The 20647-nt window shown below is 39.4% G+C and overlaps 1 protein-coding gene across 4 annotated transcripts in view; it reads left to right on the forward strand.

Moving 5' to 3' along the window:
* LOC131061420 (sodium/hydrogen exchanger 6) overlaps positions 1-20647 on the forward strand; it is a 117482-nt gene that overhangs the window by 51192 nt on the left and 45643 nt on the right. The gene's annotated exons all lie outside the window — the stretch shown is intronic.

The raw sequence follows: 20647 nt of genomic DNA on the forward strand, positions 1-20647 counted from the left end.
TCCAAAAATAAAACCTTCAAAGTGTCAGCGTTAGACTCCTAGACAGGATACAGGGATGACTTACTATAAATAGAAACTTACTAAAAATAGAAATTACTAAAAATAGTAAGTTTGATTTTTGGCAAAATGACGACATTCCGGGACTCGGTAAAATCCCTAAAAAATAGGAACTTTCTAAAAATAGAAAGTTGCTCCGTTTTGGCTCAAATTTTACTGGGAGGTTCCTTGAAGGGTCTTGACTCTAGTCGTATGTTCAGTTTTTCCAAAACCCTAACAGAAACCCCTAAAATCTAGGACAAAAGGCAGAAACCCTAAAAAGGGACAAAATAGGCCCTAGACTTCATAAAACTCGCTCAAACGAAAAGCAGATTAACTCCAAATGACCCTCGAACATCTGCAAAGCGAAGAGAATGATGAGACTGCCACCAAAACCCACAAAATCCAAGACCAAATGACCAAAAGGGCCTAAAAGTTAGGGGGTCCCTATCTGGGATGGGGTGATGTGTGATTAGGTCACAACAGTACCATTTTAACAATTTTATCACTGTTTTTTACAACACCAAGTCCTTGCTATTTCTAACCAAATCTTCATAATTTAAAAAAGAGTTCTGATTACTTAGGGTGTGGAAGGGATCCATAAACCATTAGGGTTATTGACACATTAAATTTAAAAATTGCTCTTTTTGAGCTGAATGATGTGGGGGATGCTTGGGTGTTGGTAGTGCATTTTAGAGATGCAATCAAGTCCCTTGAGGGTCATAAGGATGTCCCAAAAGCATCTGATGAAAAGTAGCGGTGTTGGAACAACGGGAAGACATCTCCTCAGAGTTTCCACTTCTTGGGGATGCCCTTGTCTTGGAAACAACTGATTTTTTTTTGGGGAGTGGGAATGTTGCCCCATAGAACATATGACTTTGGAGAGGATGATAATGGACTATATATGCCTCTCCAAATAATATTTTGGGACTAATAATGACAATGTCCATTGAGGCTAAAAAGGCAATTCAAGACAATCCCTAAACAAAGGGTAGGGGATGATTTTCCCAAGGCCAAAAAGGTTGGCTTGAGGTGTTTTGTAAGGTAAATGGGTAACGAGAGATGTGTGAATGGTACCAAAAGGTTGCATGGAGAAGGAGGACCATGAGTCATGAATAGGACCTAGTGGGCTTGAAGAATCTTGGAATAGAGCTTCCAACTGCAGACCCCTTTCCTGCAATATAACTTTGCCAAGAGAACAACATACCGAGGCAGAATAAGTCAATATTGGTCCTTGATATATACAATTTTGGTCTAGCTTGTTTATCTTAAGTCTTTTTTGTTTGTTTAATTTTAGGCTTCGAGGAACGGTGCAATCTCTATATAAGTCGTCTCAGTGTTCAATTTCTTGTGAAGAGGAAAATGCAAATCATGGGTTTGACTCCTAATATGATCATAATCGGTTTTAACTGTGTGAGATTCTTTTGCATCTGGCATAGCATTGAAGTGCCATTTTCTACATATTAATCCAAATTCATTCAACTCATTCAGAATTACATATTTGATCCATTTTATTCCTCATTTTCCTATTCGGTTTTGTTCTTTTTGTGTGTCCTCATTTGAGAGATCTTTCTTGTGCGGGTGCTTTTGTACGAGGTGAGTTAATGGCTTAGAGTCTGCTTCTATGTGAGGGTTGCTAATGTGATGTGTCATATAAGTATTTCTGTCCAATTGTCTGATTGAATTCCTGTCAATTTATGATAGCAGATTTAAGGAATGCCTTCCCTTATTCTGATGATGCTTCCTGTTCTTTCTTGGCCCAGATTGTTGGTGGATGCCCCATCAAAATTTAGTTCAAAAATTCTTGCAATAGGAGGTACCCATTGATTTGTTAGATTTATTGTGAATCAATGAGGTCTATAGTGGACCAATAAGAGCTAACAAACATCCCCCTTTTCTGAGCACATTTTATATAAGAACAGTGCTTTTGATCTGTGCTGTTATATGCCTCAGGATTTGATTGGAATCCTATGTGATTGTAAAAAATTATGAATTGTATTCTTCCCAAAGATTTCATAGAATGAACTCTGGGTTAACAATGTGCATTTAAAATAGGATTTGCATCTCTTTTTCTGTCCCTTTCCAAGAAATTTTAGTGCTTGAATATTTGGGTGGGGTTAGAGCTTGCTGTCCAAACATGTCAGCCGTTTTTTCTCCGAACAAATTAAGCTAGTTTGCAGTGGAAAATAAATAGCCAATTGTCTCTCCCTTGTTTTGGTAATTCATACAAATTGGGAACTCAATGGTCAACCTAACCTCTCCTGTATAATTAGTTTTTTGTGAATGAGAAGCCATTGAAATGAGCAAATTTTCAATCTTACTATCAAGGATGACAATTTACTGTTTCTGCAGTTGGGATTGATTGTTTTGACCGATGTTGTGATAGGAATACACCACTGCACACTCTGTTATTAGTAAAGCCATATTAAATTTTCATATTGCTTAATCGGTAGAAAAGGTGTTGAGGTGAATTCCTTGATTAATTGCTTGGTCTGTTTCTTGCTGGTCAACCTCTATTTTCTATATTGTTTCAAAGGACCATCTGTTGAAATTCTCATCATTGCCTTGTGTATATTTTGAGAGATATTAATGACCGTGTGTGTAGATTTTGTTAAGTAATTCTTGGAGACTATCCTTAGACGATGGGCTTGGCCATTTTGTCTGTCTGAACACACAAATATATTGTCCATTCTTCACTTGCTCAAGAAATATATTTCTCAACATCTCCATTTTTGTCATGCTGAGTTGTGCTTAAGCTGGTTGGTGAAGAATGCAATTGGGCATTTAGTGACGATTATTGAGAATTTGAGATGTGTTTTTACTTAAAACATAGTTCCCCATGTGGAGTGAGTGTGCAACATTTTCCAAGCTATCTTTATTACAAATGCTTGATTGGAACGACGAAGGCTTTATATATTGAGTTCTCTTTGTTAAGGATTGCATTTTGTTTACTGTCTATGGCTTGTCCGTATGATGGATCTCCTTCGTCCATACGGTATAGGCAAATTCCCTATTGTGCACCCTCCATACGACATATTGTGTGCTCTTCGTACGTGCACACTTCTTTGTCGGCAACCTTGGAATCCATAAGGTGTACGGTATAGACTTCACTGTCCTCGAACTTTGATTTCGTATGACGTACAGTATGATCTTCATGTACTCCCTTAAATCCGTACGACTATGGTTTGGTTCTACCCTGTATGGAATCGTACAAATAGAACAACTCTTTCTCACCACTTGTACAAACTCTTCATCCTCCCCGCATGGCCTTCTTCTCACACCCTTTACGGTCTTTGCAAAATCCTCGTACGACCCTTTGTCTTTCGTATGGTGGTTCCTTGCCTTTGTGCTGCTAGCTACAACTTCGTCGTTCAACTTCTTTCGTCTGTCCTGTTGGTTGAAAATTTTGTACACTTGGGGAAATATACAAAATTGTGGCTTCAACCACAGTGTGAGTAAAACTCTCCTAATTAAGGGAAGGCTCGCCCTATCTATATCTAATACTAAAACTAAAGTTGGATGAAACAATAGCCTTTCTTCTCTTTTCAAGAAAGCTAATATCCTTTTCTCTTCACAGAAAAGTGATAGCAATTTATGGTAAAACAACAGTAACAACTTTAAAATAAAGAGAAAGGAAATGAAGTTTCCTGAAAGTTCAAAGACTTCCGTCACTTCCTTCGGGACGGGACAACAATGTCAAGCTCAAAGTCTTGAATATATGAGGTCCTATCTACCCTTTTCTATATTAATGATATTCAGAATAAATTGTATCTACACAAAGACTGAAATACCTTATTTTCTTTTACATGAAACAGTAAGAACTAGTAAGAGCTCAAAGACTCATAGCTATTTCTTACAAAATCTACTTCTAAACTCTCTTAAGAAGAAGTGCAAGCACAAAGTCTTACAGCTCCTCTCAAAAGAATATTTATTCTAATTTATATTAACCTCCAATACTTGCAACTCAAAGACTGCAAATCAAATTCGATTAAGCTCTTTATGAAACATTTGCAAGAAAGATAATATGGAACACAAACTCAAGAATGTAGCACAAAGACTCAACACTTGAGCAATCTTCTTCTATTTCTTTCAATTCTTAAATTCACACATAAAAGCTCAAAGATTTCTTTGCTGTAAATTTGACTTATTCAAAGTTACAAGTCTTATTCTAAATTGACTTTTAATTTGTCTACTTGTAATTACAAAAACGCAAGTAATGACTTAACTTGCAATTTACAAAAATGTTTTCACAAGTAAACATGTCAAAAGAGAAACTACAACTAAATGATTACAATTCTGAAAAATGCAACTAAGTGTTGAAAAACACTTAAGTTGCAGCATGTGAAGACATGAATCCTTTGAACTTTTGGATGATCGTTCGTAGCTCAACAGGATTCAGCTCGTGGGTGTTCTTGGCAACAACCATGGTCTTCACAATGGTATCATGGGATTGAAGAAGCATAGAGTTGTTCTTCTCCAAAGTGAATTGGATTTTGTGCAAGAATATTTGATGTTTCATCAAAACCTGAATTGAGGCAGCTGAAAATTGTTCACTCTTCCACTCATTATGAATCTTCATTTGTAGATTTGTGATCCCTTCTTCTTCTGGTATCAACTCCCTATTTTGACCCATGATATTGCAAGAGGCCTTCTCATAGTGAGAAACAACACCTGGGAATACTTCAACTCGCAATCTCATTGCGTCATCAATCTCTTCAATGAGGGATTTGAGAACAAGGGCCTTGTTCTCTAGAAGCTCTTCAAATTCCAAATACATGACTCTGGAAGGAATAATGGCATGCTCCTGAAGAACACTCAACTGTTGTCGAGGCATCTTGCGCTAAACCGTCAAGCTACCTTCAACCCTTTCCAAGTTCTGTTTGAAATTTTTTGGAGGTATGATTCAATGTTTCTTCAATGGTCTCCAACTTAAACATCATTTGGAATATGTCTTTTAGCACTCGCACACACAGATCATGAAGTTGATCCACCCAAGAATCCAACGCTTGTACCTTCTGAGCAGCTCTTTCAACTTCCCGAATCGATTCTTGTGAACCGAAAGAACTTGAAGGGTTACTCCCTTCACCAACAAGTTTCGTGATTTTTGAACAATTGCAACAAGTTGCCTATTCTCCTCTTCTAGCTTGTCTTTCTTGGCTAGAAGCTCATCATACCGTTGTACTAGTGAAGCTATAGAATACTAAGCATCATGCATTGCCACCTCATGCATTTGCTTACCCAATTCTACCCTTGTGACCTTGTAATCAACAACTGACATCTCCTCACGTGGCTTATCTACAAGAGGCTCAACAATTTCAGCCACCTTCATCTTATTACCATCAACTATTACCCTTGAGTTTGTCTTGGCTCTTTTAGCAACCCTGGGTCTAGATTGCTTAAGCTGCTGGTAATCAAAGGCATCGGGAGAAATTTCCTGCTTCTTCCTCTTGGGAGTGAATGAACTAAGCCATGGAGGCAAAGCCATCAACTCTCCTTCAGTAGCTGTTGTAATAAGAGGAGAAGCAGTTTTTGTTTGAAAAACCGTTGTTATCCTGGGGGAAGTATCTATCTGGATGGCAACTATGTCTTGCTCGGTAACCAAAGGGCATGAAGATTGTCTCATAAATTCCTCAAAGCCATAAGTAGAAGTATCAATCTCCAACAACTGAATACATGCAGGAGTATCCTCAAAGATTTCTAGCAAACTCTCTTGTTGATGATCAAGAGGTGGCTCAATTGTTGAAATGGGAATGACATCTTGAGGAAACTCATCCACTATCATGTCAAGAGGAGATGGAGGTAGCTCCATGGAAACTGAGCAACCATGGCTTGCTCGGTAACCAAAGGGCATGAAGATTGTCTCATAAACTCCTCAAAGCCAGAAATAGAAGTATCAATCTTCGACAACTAAATACATGCAGGAGTATCCTCGAAGATTTCCAGCAAACTCTCTTGTTGATGATCAAGAGGTGGCTCAATTGCTGAAATGGGAATGGCATCTTGAGGAAACTCATCCACTATCGTGTCAGGAGGAGATAGAGGTAGCTCCATGGAAACCGAGGAGGGAATCTCATGAGATGACTTCGAAGCTAGTGACCTAGGAGCATCATCTGATTACTGTCCTTCTTCTGGATCATCAAGATCAATCACATGAACATGAAGCTGGGACTTTTCTTTCCCAGGAACTGTCATCTCCTTAGGAGGAAGCACCATTGCTTGACTAACCCGCAATTTGATCCTTGTGCCTGAAGATGATGCACCTTCCTTGTTGTCGATCTGAATCTCAGACTTACGTCCAAGAGGTCCCGTAGAATCATCTTCTTTTCCAACCTTGATTTTGATGAGCCTAATACCATTACCTTTGAGCCAAGTGTTGGTGTTAGCTAAGATAGGATGAAATCTCTCAAGAATGGAAGTGCATTCTTTATGTGACCATTGGATTAAAAGAAGTGGAGCTTCTTCAACCTTCCGCGAGACATACTCTGGATCAAGCACATTCCCATCATCAACCATCCCCTGTGGAATGTCCACCAGGTTCAAATCAACAATATGCTCAAGGGTGAGCCTGCAGTAGTCCATCTTGAGAACCTCCTTTTCTGTACAGAGATCCACCCAGATATCCTCAATGCGATGCACATGTATGAAGGATTTCTTAATCCTTTCCTTCATCCTTTGGTAATCAAAATCTGCCATTGACTTAAACCTTTTGAGTTTAATTTCTTGCATCTCAGTCTCCACGGCTTTGGCTTTGACGGATGTGACAAGAGAATATCGACCAATCTTCAATGGGTTAGTTGTAGAAATCCCCATCCCAACCTTATGTTTGACAGATTGATGAGCATGCACAACCATGATCTATCTTCCCAACTCCATAAGAATAATCCTATCAGTTGAGTATCTAGGAAGCATGTATGGCTGCCCACTGTAGCATCCGACTCTCATATAAGTAAAAGTCGAGAATTGAAGGAACAAGCAACCATACTCATTCACTCTTTCCCATGCCTCATCTGACACCCTTCTATTTTCCAGAGTCTTGTCAAATTGGCACATGAAATAACCAAAGGAGGCATCTTGAACCCTCCTGAAATGTAATCTTCTGGGTCTCAAGGGCAATTGATCGTAGTACTCCCACACTGTTATAAGTGAGCGATCACCCTTGGTAGAAAGACCAGGGAAATATCTAAGTGATGCTGCCAAATACACTAAGTATGAGTTCATATAAAATGTCATAGTGGTAGGGACTGCTGCAAGTTGTTCGCACAAAGCATCATTGATAATCTCTCCCCATGAAATGTGATGGGACTGCCTTATGAACATGATAAATTGATACATCCAGGGCTCAAAAACATTAGAATGCTCAAGACCCAACATACTGCTGAGGAGAGTAATGATGTCTCCAATTTCCCACTTGAAGTCATAACGGTACAACTTAGCCCACCTTGTGAGAGCAGCTCGTGGCTCATGAATCCACCTGTTGATGTGGCGTTTGCAGTCCTTTTCCCTCTTGACATAGTACTCAACTGCACTATCCTTGGAAATCTCCATATACATAGGTGCTAACGGTATTTTGAAGACCATTTCAATGGTATCCGCATCAAAGCGAATTATTGCCTCCCCATCATCATTTCTAATGGTTCTCGTCTCCTTGTCAAAGTGGTGAGCGCAAGTGAGAACAAATTCAGGTTCTAGGGAAGCCACTGGAAAAGAAGATGCATGATGAATGTGGCTGTCCAACAAATGCTGCATATTACTATCCTGCTAATCCTCTACCCTTTTGACGAATTCTGACATGTCAACATGCCCTATATCCATGTCGTTGATATGATCCAAAGGAGACGAAACTTGTGAAGAAGAAACTTCATTCTGGTACTTGTCATATTTATACTTCATCTTCTTTGGAATGGAAGGTGATGGTAAATTTGACATTGAAGAACAACCTGGTATGCTGCGATGAAGGCTTAAAAGTGTTAAAGCAACATCAAAATCAGCTGCAACTAATATTTCTTTTTCTTCAAATGGGAAGAACTCCAACCTTGTACTTCACAACTTTGTGAGAGAAAGATGGGAAATTAATGGGAATGCTTGAAACTTGGTTTTGACCAATTTCGGATCTTAGGGAAAGTTTTACAAGTATACAAGTGGGGAAGGACAAAACATGCAATTAGACTTTTGAAACTTGAATGCAAGTATACTTGTAAAAAGGGAAAATGGAGAAATGGGTGAAAAATGAGATTTTGACATGCATGAAATGACATGAATGATATGTACGGATAAAAGCAAAGAGTATTGATGAAAATGGAAAGATTTTGGGAAGATCACTTTCAAGAAAATGGGAAGAACTCTCAACATGTAATCTAGTTCTAAAAACTTGATTTTGAAAGAATGGGTATTTTTCATCTTTGAAACCTGGAATTTCAACAAAAGATGGTTAAAATATTCCAACCATAAGGGAAAATCAATTATTTTCATCCTACTTGTAATCGGGATTTAAAATCCTGAAGGCAAGTAAAGAGGGAAAATGGGGAAGATCAATGCAATTCACAAATTGCTTTGCAAAGGGGAAAATCTCTCTCACAAAACCAATTTTAAGGCAAGAATAACATATATACAAAGATTAACCAAGGAAATAAAAACAAGACAAAAAAATAAAAACAAAAAGAAAAGAAATAATACCTTGCTTCAATCCAAATGCTCTTCCAAGGAAATGCAATAATGCTTGTGATGAAGACTTAAAACCTTTAAATAAGCAACAAAACGAACTTCAAAACCCTGGCCACGTTTTTTCAAACTTGGATTTGAAGCATGAGGATAAAAATCGTGGTACAAAAAGCAAGAAGAATGGGTCAAATCTCCATCCAAACCCCACGCCTAGGTGAAGGAAGCAAAAATGGCTTTGGAGAGAATGGATTCATTGGTAACTTCAAAGGAAAAACGTGGCATTTACAAAACACGTGTTTTCTGTTAAACACCAAAAAACCAGCAATCATGACCTCCAAATGGCGTGAAATGTGTTTGAAAATGCATGCAAATAGGGAAGAATTCAAAACGCCTTATACCTCCTAGAAAATCTCCACAAAAATCGATTGAAACTTTCAACAAATTCCACTTTCCTTGGCTGGTCGGGTTCTTGGAGAAATGCAACAAGTTCGAATTTGCATGTAATAGTGAAAATTGGGTTTCTTTTTTCATATTACAAGTTCAAAAATGACTTTATCTCCATTCTAGAGAAAATCGGGTTTTTTGAGAGAGGAATACAAGTTATTATTATAATAACTTGTAAAGGGAAAATAAAATCCCCCCAACAAGTTTTAATAACTTAACTCTAAAAAAGCACTTGTAATGGGGAAAATAAGTTCCCTTTAGAAGTGACTTGAAAAACAACTTAAAAATAAAACTTGTAGTAGGGAAATAAAATCCCTATTACAAGTAAAAGTGATTTTATAAAACTTGTAATGGAGGAGAAAAACCCCTACCATAACTTAAAATCACTTAAGTGGAACTTGTTAAAAGAATTACAAGTTTTATTTAAACTTTATAATTTAAAGTTCACTTGTAATATGTCTAAAAAGTTCCTGCAAAGACTTAAAAGACAAAAAGCAACAAGGGGGAAATAAAAAAGTAAGTTACAAGTTCTAATTTCATAAAGTGCACTTGTAATTAATTAAAAAATTCCCTACAAAGACTAAAACAAAGGAAAACATAAAACCTGCAACTTAAGGAAAATTTCCCACCTGTAGTCAGGGAGAAAAAACTCAAAATTGAAGGAAAGACATAGCAAACAAACCCAGAATGCGATGGAATTCGAAATGTGGTTCGAGGATGAACTGAGGATTAGTCCAGTCCAGGGATCAGGCGAATTTCTACCTTGGGAAGCATGCCATAGAGTAATTTTTTAAAATTTTATTACGAAAATTTTATGTAATGGTCCATCATTTTGGAAAACAAAAATGAGGACAACATGTCCAACTTCGCCCTTGTTTGCCGTGTGCTACTACACTGAATGATTAATGGATGGTTTCCAAGTAACTTATAAATTTTTGATTTTTAGGGTTAGGGTTAGGAGCATCAGCTTTTTATTAAATATTTTTCTTTTTATTTTATCTAATTTCTCCTTCCTGCATTTTATTATTTTTTCCAACCCATTACTAAGTCCTTTTTGCTTTTTGACACTAACTTCCCTTTTAATATTTTTTAACTTAAATATTTTCCTTAGAATTTCTTTTTTCCAAAGTTTACCTCCGTTGGAGTATTTAAATGTGATTTTTTGTATCTTTAGCATGTTATTATGAGGATCCGGTTACTACTAAGAGGGGGGGGGGGGGGGGGTGGCGTGGGGGTGAATCAGTAGTAAAACAATTTTGCAATACTTCAAAAAATTGTACCGGTAACTACTCAAACAATCTTCATAAGCAGCAGACTTACCAAACCATTCACTCAAGTGTTCATCATTATGCAAACAATGTAAAGATATCAAATGCACAAATCAACAATGCAACCACCATATGAACACAAAGATTTTTGACGTGGAAACCCAAATGGGAAAAACCACGGTGGGAATTAGCACCCACAAAATATTTGTAGTCTTTTGGAATGCTTCGGTTAAAGGCCTAGCCTGGTTAAGAGTAGACCCTGTTAGGAGTCACCTGGTTAAGGGATTTTGCCTCAGCCTTGTTAGGAGCTCTACCTTGTTAGGAGTAACCTTGTTAGAGGATTTCAAACTCAAGTTAATGAGCCACCTGGTGAAGGGATTTACAATATAAGACCTGTTAGGATCTACCCAGTTAAGCGATTTCAAACTGTTGTAACTGTTAGGGAAGAATAGGGCAAATGATCTGATCACAACACTTCCTTGCTTGCTAGTACAGATCCTTTTCAGCACAACTCTGCTACACACATGCAGACACCTCAATTTGGTTTGGCAACACCTTCATCTCAAACTATCGACACAAAATCTCTTCTCCAACTAGCCCTAAATACAGTTTTCAGTTAGGGCGGCTACAAACCCTAATTACATCAACAAGATACAATGAATTGACATTACAGATCATTACAACAAATTTCTAGATGATTTCCGTCGTTGAATGATCACCACACATTGATTTGATAAGCAATCAAACCCTTGTTACATTCTACTAAGCATTTTGTTGTTTCCCAAGAAATCCGATCCTTGTATGTGCTCAAATGCAATCTTATCATTACACACGGATTCTAACACGTCATCACTAAGTTATGACCATGATAAGATCCACCGCCAAACCTTAAATCATTACCGGTTAAAGATCTGTTATCGGTATACATTCTTCTTCACAGAGTTTACAACAGTCAATCATAACTCACTCAATACACGGAATTTGCTGATGTGGTTTGGAACATAGGTGCATGTTCCTGTCTTCAACACTCCTGTAAAACCACAACGTTTAACTCTTCTCCAATCGTCCGTACTAGTTTTTTGATCATCGCTCCGTTTCTGTTTACCTTGCTGTCAACTAGTTCCACTATCGGTTAGGCTATACAGGTAGGTCTAGATGACTAAGCAAACATGGTTGCCATCAATGACAATGCAAATAAAGTCATCAAACAACTTACAACTATATCATCATCATCTTGCCAACAATCTCCCAATCATTATCTTCATTAGTTATGCCAACATAGCATTCTTTGGTAACTTCTAGCTTTTAATTCCTTTCGGGTGCTTTTTCGACGTGCTTTTGCTTGTATTGCCACCTATATCCCTGTAATTGTTTTTTTCAATTCGTGCAACTTAAGTTTCCGTGCAAGGCATTTTGTCGCCCTTGTTGGCTTTGCCAACTTGCTTCCTTCCCGCCTTTGCTTTTTGTTTGTCCCTTCTGCATTATTGGCAGCCTCTATCTTCTGTTTTGTTCCGCGAGGTCCTCCTTGTGGTCTCTTCTTTACCTCAGATGAGTACGTCCACCAACATGTTTGAGGGGGCTTTTTGTAGTACTCATTCTTGCAATAGGTACCGAGGTATTTCAAGTCGAAAATTTTATCGAGTAGGGGTGCCTATGCTACCCCCTTGTACCTTCCATCTACGTACCGGCCTCTGTTTTGTTGGTACCACATCACTTCTTTCTCATGAACCTTCAGAGGTTCGGCTAGATTAGGTATCACCCTCCAAAGTGAGTTCGAGACTGGTAAGGGTGGGAGCTCCTTCCTATTCACTACACACCACCTGATCAACTCTTCATTATGTCCATCCCTCTCGGTGATGAACATATCATCGACATTTATGATCATCTTTAAACATGGCTCTAGGGTTTTACCGTACTTATCCAAGTCAACTTCCTCTTCCAAGTCGAGTGGCTCCTCTTCTTTTCCAGCCTTCTTTTCCTTTCATCATGCCTCTGCATCTTCATCAATCTCGTTGGCCACGTACCCTTGGCGGGTCCCTTCATATGGAGCCTTCGACATCCAATGCCCACTGTACCTCACCCACAGGGCTGGGGTATTGAAACATGCGTTTGTGAGATGTTTGTGAATGCGTGGTACTACAATACCCTCAACGTGCTTTGGCACCAACCTTTCCTCCAGGAAAGTTATTGGATCAGCCCAATTTTCATCTAGTCGATAAGGTTGCTCCTAAATCACCGGTTCTTCTTCAAGCGCCTCATTCCTCCCTATTGTCTAGTTGCTGTGGTTTGTGTAGCCCAACATGTTGATTCCAATCACAAGATCTCTGTTTTTTTATATATCTTCAACTTCGATCCGTTCTTATCATCCAATGTTGATAGCTTCACCTAGCTATTTTGGTGAACCACCCTTACTTTATGTAAATGATGTTCAATTTACATTCAATATGCAAGTTATATTCTATTTGATATTATCTTGTTCTGTGTATTACTGATTTAAAAATAAAAATCTAACTATCTTCTTTTGTATGGCAGGTGAGAGGAGCATTTATGAATTTCGATGTCCTTTCTCACAAATGCCATTTGATATATATATATATATAGCAAACTGGGTATGGTCAAGCAATGCCTTGACCGCCCAGACATGGCCGATCAAGACATTACTTGATCGTGTCTCTTCGCTATAATAACAATACATGGCGTTTATTTACCAAATGGTGTATGCTTATATTAACACCCGATAACAATCGGTGTATGCCAATTGGTGAATGCTTTGCCTTAACACTCGATAACAATCGGTGTATATTTATTCTACCACTCGATATCAATCGGTGCAAACATAAGTTAACATCGATGCTAATCGATGTTTGGTCTACCCGATAATTGTTTGTTTTATCATTAAATGAGTTAACCTAATTAACTCGGATTGCAATGGTTAACCCGATTTAATAATCGGTGAACACAAATAGTGTAACCGATATTAAATGGGGATTCTATGCTATAGAATGATAATTGACAGTTAAGCATTTTGATCGAACTAATTTTATTGATCATATACAAATAAAGAATGGTTTATCAAATGAGGGCTTGGAGTTATTCATCATAATTATCGATATGATAAATGATTGAATTAGAGACTTCCTTTATCTCTCATTCAATCATTTATCTTACCGAAGCTACTATGCATTAACACTTTATAGGGTCCCAACCAACAAATTTGAAACTTCCCAAGCTTCAATTTGTTACGACTGTTTTACTTGAGGACCAACTATCTTGGTCGGAAATTCATCTGTTGGAGATGCGCGCGTTGTGCTAGAATTTCCTTTTGCGCAGGGCAACCTCCGTCACCCATTGTGTTGGTACCCGTCGCTCATCCAATTTGTCAAGTTTATGAGACGCTCCTTCAAGCTCTCCACCTCCCCTTGATGGTTTTCCACTTCCACTTGCAAGCTAGGTATGTTATATTTTGTTGGAACTATTGCTTCCTGTTCCTACAAAATTTGGAATAGGGTATGCCCCATGGTTACCTTGTAGGTCGTACAGTATGCCCAGAGTATCACCAAAGGCCTCTCCTTTTAGTCGTCTTGTTCTACTCCACAATATTTTTTTACTATCAACACTAGGACTTTGTTTGTTGACTCGACCTGCCAGTTGGCTTGGGGGTAGTAAAGGCTTAACAAGTTGTGGAAGATCTTGAACTCCGTGGAAAAGCCGAGCATCTGGAATGTCTTCGTTCACTCCCTCCGTCGACTCTCCTGACTTGATTCTCGACAACTGGTTTGCGATCACATGGCTCTTTCTCAATCGTACTATAATGGTGAAAGTGAGTTCTTGTAGTAACAACAACCACCTACTCACTTGCCCCTGAATGATTGGTTTATTCACTAGATACACGAGGGCTTGATGGTCCACATAGAATGTGAATGGTGTTGCCAGGAGGTAGTGCTGAAACTTCTGTACAGAGTACACCATGCCAAGTGCCTTCCTCTCAGTCGCATTGTAGTTGCGTTTCGCTTTTGAGATTAGGCAACTGGAAAAAAATATTGGATGATCCAGTCCCTGCGTCCTTACTTGTGCCAGCGTAGCACCAATTGCATAATTCGATGCGTCTATGTGCACATGGAATTCTCTATCTCAATCTGGGTACGCCAGGATTAGTGCACTCACGAGGTTGGACTTGAGTTCATTGAACTCTTTTTCTTGTTCATCTCCCCATGTGAACAACTCCCCTTTCCTTATCAGTATGTCCAATGGTTAAGAAATGTATGCGAAGCCCTTGATAAACCTTCTATAGTAGCCGATGTGCCCTAGGAAGGACTTCACCCTTGTGACATCTTTCGGGTTCTCCATCCTAACTATGACGCTTATCTTATCCGGGTCGGTTTGTAGTTCTTCTTTCCATACTATGTGATCGAGCGATTTCCCTTGTGGTACCATAAATCTACACTTCTTAGGGTTCAACGTTAGGCGTTCCCTCTGACACCTTTAAATACACTCCCTTAGTGCAGTGAGGTGAGTTTCCTGCCCGCTGTATATTGACTACCTATCCAAGAAGGCTTTAAACTTTCCCATGGACATTTTATCAAAAATATGGAGTATGATCCTTTGAAAGGTGGTTGGGGCATTACACAGGCTGAATGTTATTTTGTTGTATGCGTAGACCCTGTCCTCTACCATGAATTTGGTCTTTAACTTGTCCTCTTCCGCTATACTTATTTAGTTGTATCCTGAGAAGCCATTTGTAAAGGAGTGCATTTCATGGGCTGCCACCTCTTCTAGGATATTGTTAGTGAACGGGATTGGGAAGGGGTCCTTGATCGTTACTGCATTGAGGCACCTGAAATCTACACAAATCCTTATTTGATTGGCTTCCTTCTTCAAAGATATCACTATCAGTGAGACCCACTCGCTTGTTTCCACTTTAAAAATTATTTCTGCCTTCAACATTTTGTCAATTTCGTCGTTCACCTTGGCAGCATAATTCTTGTTCATCCGGTATGACCTCTTTTGTACGGGTTGGGCACCCGCTACGAGGGGGATTTGATGTACGCAAAGTTCCGGAGGGATTCCCTTTGGGTCCTGTTGTGACGTATTCACACATCGCTCGATTGCAAATGGGGACCCCTACCTTTTTGCTTTCTAGGGTTAGTTTAGTTTTCTTGGTTGCCTGGTCTTGGCTATTAGTCTTTGCATCGAAGGGTCACCAGGGGGCTCATTAGTATAGCAGGCTCTGCTTGAGTCAGGTGGATCTCCTCAAGAGGTCAGGTCAATTGAGTGATTAGGGGGTGTTTTATGTGTACTATTCGATCGCACTTCAAGTTGCTAAATCAAACCTTGGTTGAATGCATAATGCCCTCCTAGGTCCCATCCCTTACATCAAGGACAGAGCGAGTTCGCCTTGACTAAGTCTAGAAAATTGAAGAATCCTCCAAAAACTAGATTTTGCATTATAACTCTTGGAGGTCCGAAACCACTCTCAAACATCTTGACAATATATGAATCTTGACAGAGAGACTAACATGGCAAAATTCGCTCCTGACTCTTCCAAAGGCTCCAAAGCGAATTTCCTTATATCTCCCTTCTTGGTCATAATTTGCCTCATATATCTTATCCCTATGGTGTGATTGAGAGAGTATTGATGTGTGAAACGAAGAAATGTGATGGAAAGTGAAGGATTTAAGCATAATTGCAAATTTCGCTCCTGACCCTTCCAAAGTGTCCAAAGCGAACTTTTTTTCAAGCTCTTGACCCTTCCAAAGGGTCCAGAGTGAAATTCCCCAAATGGCTTATTTCTTCATTAAGAACATCAAATAATGGACTTGAATGGCAAGGAGAGGATTCAAGAAGATAAGTCTAAAGCATGATGAGTGGAAAAGGTCAAGAAACTTGAGCTAATCATGAATTTCGCTCTTGGCCCTTCCAAAGGGTCCAGAGCGAAATTTCACAAAGGACCTAATATTTCACCTAAGTCATTGGTTAGTTGGATTGATTTGCAAGGATATGGAAGGAAATGCATCAAAAGGTTGAGTCTAAGGCGAAGTCAAGTCAATTTCAAGGTGAGTTAAGCCTAGAATAGGAATTTCGCCCCTGACCCTTCCAAAGGGTCCAGAGCGAATTCCTCCACAAGACATTCTACCTTGACCCAAACTAGGAACTAACTCATTCCCAGGCATTATTGAAGGCAAAGCACTTGTTTGGAGAAGGAAATGTGTGAGATGAAGTCAAGATTTAAGCCTAAGGGTGAATTTCGCTCCTGACCCCTCCAAAGGGTCCAGAACGAAATTCTCATTGCCTCTATGTTCCTCCTTGTTATGGCCAAGTTTTTGGACTTCTAAGACATGGTTGGAAAGACTTTGATGTGTTCTTACCTTTGAAAAGTGAATTGAGGTGATGGAGTAGTGAAAATCAACCCAAAATAGGAATTTCACTCTTGACCCTTCCAAAAGGTCCAGAGCGAAATCTTCAACTTGACCCTCTATTTTGCCTAAGACATTGAAAAGACCTTGTTTTGAGCTAAGTGGATGGCAAATTCACTTGATTGTGGTGAGGAGAGATGGGTTTGATCAAGTTTGAAGGTGAATTGAATGGAAGAAGTGTGAAATCAAAAATAAACAAGAAAATCGCTCCTGACCCTTCCTAAGGGTCCAGAGCGAAATTCTCCCTCGACACTATTTTCTTCCTTGTTTAGACCAAAATCCTTTTTCCTTGGACATAGTGGGTGTAGATTGATATATTCTTGCCTTTTAAGGTAGATTGGAGTTGAAGAAATGAAGGATTTAAGCCTAAATCATGAATTTCGCTCCTGACCCTTCCAAAGGATGCAGAGCGAAATTCTCAAAACCTCCTTTTTTCTCCCAATTTTGTGTTGAACCAAGCATTGACCAAGGTGAATGGAACTTGAAGATGTCCCTAAACATGCGTTTGAATAACTTGTGACCACCAAAAGTGAGGATTTTGAGCTAGAGTATGAATTTCGCTCCTGACCCTTCCAAAGGGTCCAGAGTGAAATTCTAAATAGGTCCTGTCCTTGGCCATGGTCTACATCGAATTTCTCCTTTCAGGCCTTCCTGAGAATCAAGCGAGTGTTGTCTTCATGAGAGAGGAATCCAAAGATGGCAATAAAGGTAAAACGAAGTAAGAGGAAGGAGGAATTCAACCTAAGGGAAGAATTTTCCTTTTGACCCTTCGAAAGGGTCCAGAGCAAATTTATTCATGAGGCTTTATACCTTGCTCCAATCTAAGAGCTAACTCATTCCCAAGTAATTTCGAAGGCCAAAAACTTGTTTTTAATAACTCAAATGCATGAAGGACGGAGCTAAGCGAAGGAAAACAAGCAAATCATGAATTTCGCTCCTGACCCTTCCAAAGGGTCCAGAGCGAAATTCTCAAAATCACCTAATTTGCTCATGATGGAAATCAAGATATGGATTCCTAGGCCTTGGTGGAGAGAAGACTAATATATTTTTGCCTTGAGATGCAATTTGGAACAAGAAAGTGGTGGATTGATGTCTTAATCATGAAAATCGCTCCTAACCCTTCCAAAGGGTCCAGGGCGAAATCCTTTGAAATCCCTATTTTTTCACCTTGATTGAGCTGGGCAAGGGGCTAGTTGTGAGATCACGATGGGAGGAGGTTTGAAGGTTAAGTCCAAGATTATAAAATGTTGAAAATAAGGTCTAATTGAGCAACATAGCAAAAATCGCTCCCGACCCTTCCGAAGGGTCCAAAGTGAAATTCCTATAGGGCCTGTCCCTAGAGAGGATCCTAAGCGAATTCCATTTTGATGACTTCTTGTTAATGATTTGAGATAAGAAATGCTATGCTGGATAAATATATCATGTGTACTTAATCATCTTTTGGTTTGTTTTACAGATGGAAGAAGATTAGGCCAGGACAAGGACGACCTATTCCAGTCCCATCATCTTCAAGGACATTCCAAATGCATAAAGGACTCAAGGTGCTTCTAAAGCATTGGAAGACTTCAAGTGTTCGAGGAGTTGCAAGCTATCCTGAAGACCTCATTCTACCACATGAAGAAACCACAGGATGTTAAGAAGAAAGATCTTATAAACACTTCAAGGCGAGGTGAGCTACCAGAGAAAGAAAACTTGGCAGTGAGGAGGCTTCATCAAACACATGGAAGTCAAGGAGGTACATCATTCATCACATCAAGGACGAAGGAGGATCAACCAAGGTCAATACAAAGGTACATTGAAGAAGCAGATAGTTTCACAAGAGTTAATCAAAGTTAAGCTTCTCACCAAATATCAAGAGATACAAGCAAGTACCAGACAAGGTGGCGTCTCGGTCACTATTTCTCTAACCAGATTGGTCCACCTCAACATGTCCAGATTCAATGTACCTGACTCACCGTTGATGACACAACCTTCGATGTACCTACCCCTGCTTCCTATTGGTTCACACATTGAATGTAATTTTCTCATTGGCTAAAGGAGTTTGTTGTAACAAACCCTAATTAGGGTTTCCATCTTGTAACCCTAGCCATTGATTGTAAGTCAATCAGAGCCGTTGAATTGTAAAGAGCTCCCTATATAAAGCTCTGGCTCTTCATTTGTAAAGGTTAATAGTTAGGAGTTAGCTAAAGAGAGTTAGTGAATAGTCAGCAGATAAAATAGCAATTAGAGTAGATCAGAAGGACAAGGCAAGAAATTGTTGCCCGTGATTGTAAATAAACTCCATTTTCATTGAAGTCATGGTGAAATGTGTCGTTTCTTTGCAATATGCATGGTCTCTTGTTGAATCTTCGTATTAGATGGTAAATAATTAGATTGAATGGAGAAAATTGTTGAATGCACTCGTGTGGAATTCGCCTAGTCCAAACCACTAGCCTCTTGCTGACTGTAAGTGTGCCTTGTGTGGTCAATTGGCATAGAATGAACTTAATTTCGAGTCATTACACGTCTATTGTTCATGCATTATCTTGAATGGTGATCAATGTTCGATGGTCTATGATTTGATTCCATTTGAAGCATCCCTTAGAAGATCGCATTGAGTTGGTGTCGGGTTGTTCAATCTGATGGTGAGACCCAACCCAGTAGGACTTCACCTAGTCATTCATCCATCTTCTTACATTCTAGGTCTTAGATTAGATTCTCCAAAACCTGTACCTTTTGATATTTCTTTATCTCCTAGTTAGTAGATAGGACTTGAGTTCCAGCAAATCAAATGCTCAGGCGTTCAGATGTAAGTCCCCTTGTGAATCCAGCATAATCACATCAATCTAGCATAATCACATCAGATTAAATTGAGCTTATCCACAAGTAGAGAACCTACATACAAGAACCTTGGAGTTGCCTCGATTGATCCTTCGGTGAAATCGTCAACATTCGAGGAAACTTTGTTCAAGAGAGGATAAGATACCTTGGTATTTTATTCTGTGTTTGCATGTGCATGAAAAACACATCAACATGTCCTTGTATGTCCAGATGATCACGTCCTTGAATTCCATGAAAATTTTAAATGTCGCCGCCTTCAGTACAGGGTTCCAATCATCTCCGACTAGAATAATCTTTGGGTTATCTTCATCACCAAGGTTCACTTTCTTTATATCCGGTTCCTCATATTTTATTGCTTTGTCCCTTTCAAATCGGTCGGTTGGCGTGTCATCCACCCATGCCACTCCCTCTCGGTATTCTCCGTACGTTTAGGGGAAAGCAGTCGTCTTCGTACCTTCGCCAACCTCTTTGATCTCCCTGATTTCCAACATGTTACAGCTCGGGTGGAAGGCCTCATAGTCCTCTAACTGCTAATGGAATAGCCCGTTAAGAGAGCTGGTTTCATCCTTTGAACAACCTTCTAGTTCGAGCACCCCTTTGTAATTGGGTTCCATCTTCCTCTTTCCATCCCCAAAATCCCATTCATAGTCATAGAATCGTCAGAGCTCAAGTTGGAGGACAGCAACTCTTCACCTATGGCTTGATTCTTGAGATCAATGACGTACTTCCGCCCTACGCTCTCAATGGAGAGTGTGTTCTAGTTATGGTTCACCTTGGTGGCAATCAGCCAAACCCTTCCAAGGAGGGTGTTGTATGCTTTCTTTTCCAGTCTGATGACCTCGAAGTCCAGGAGGAAGGGTTGAGTGCCAATAATGGCCTTCTGCACCATGAGCGTCCCAAGAGGTTTTATGTTGTGTTGGTCAACACCTACTAGCTGGAAGGTTGGCAGTTATAGTGTTGGCTTGCCAATGCCCTTCTAGGTCTCTTCAGGCAATACATTCTCTTTGA

This window comes from Cryptomeria japonica, chromosome 8 (genome assembly GCF_030272615.1).
Source record: "Cryptomeria japonica chromosome 8, Sugi_1.0, whole genome shotgun sequence".
NCBI classification, from domain to species: Eukaryota; Viridiplantae; Streptophyta; class Pinopsida; order Cupressales; family Cupressaceae; genus Cryptomeria; species Cryptomeria japonica.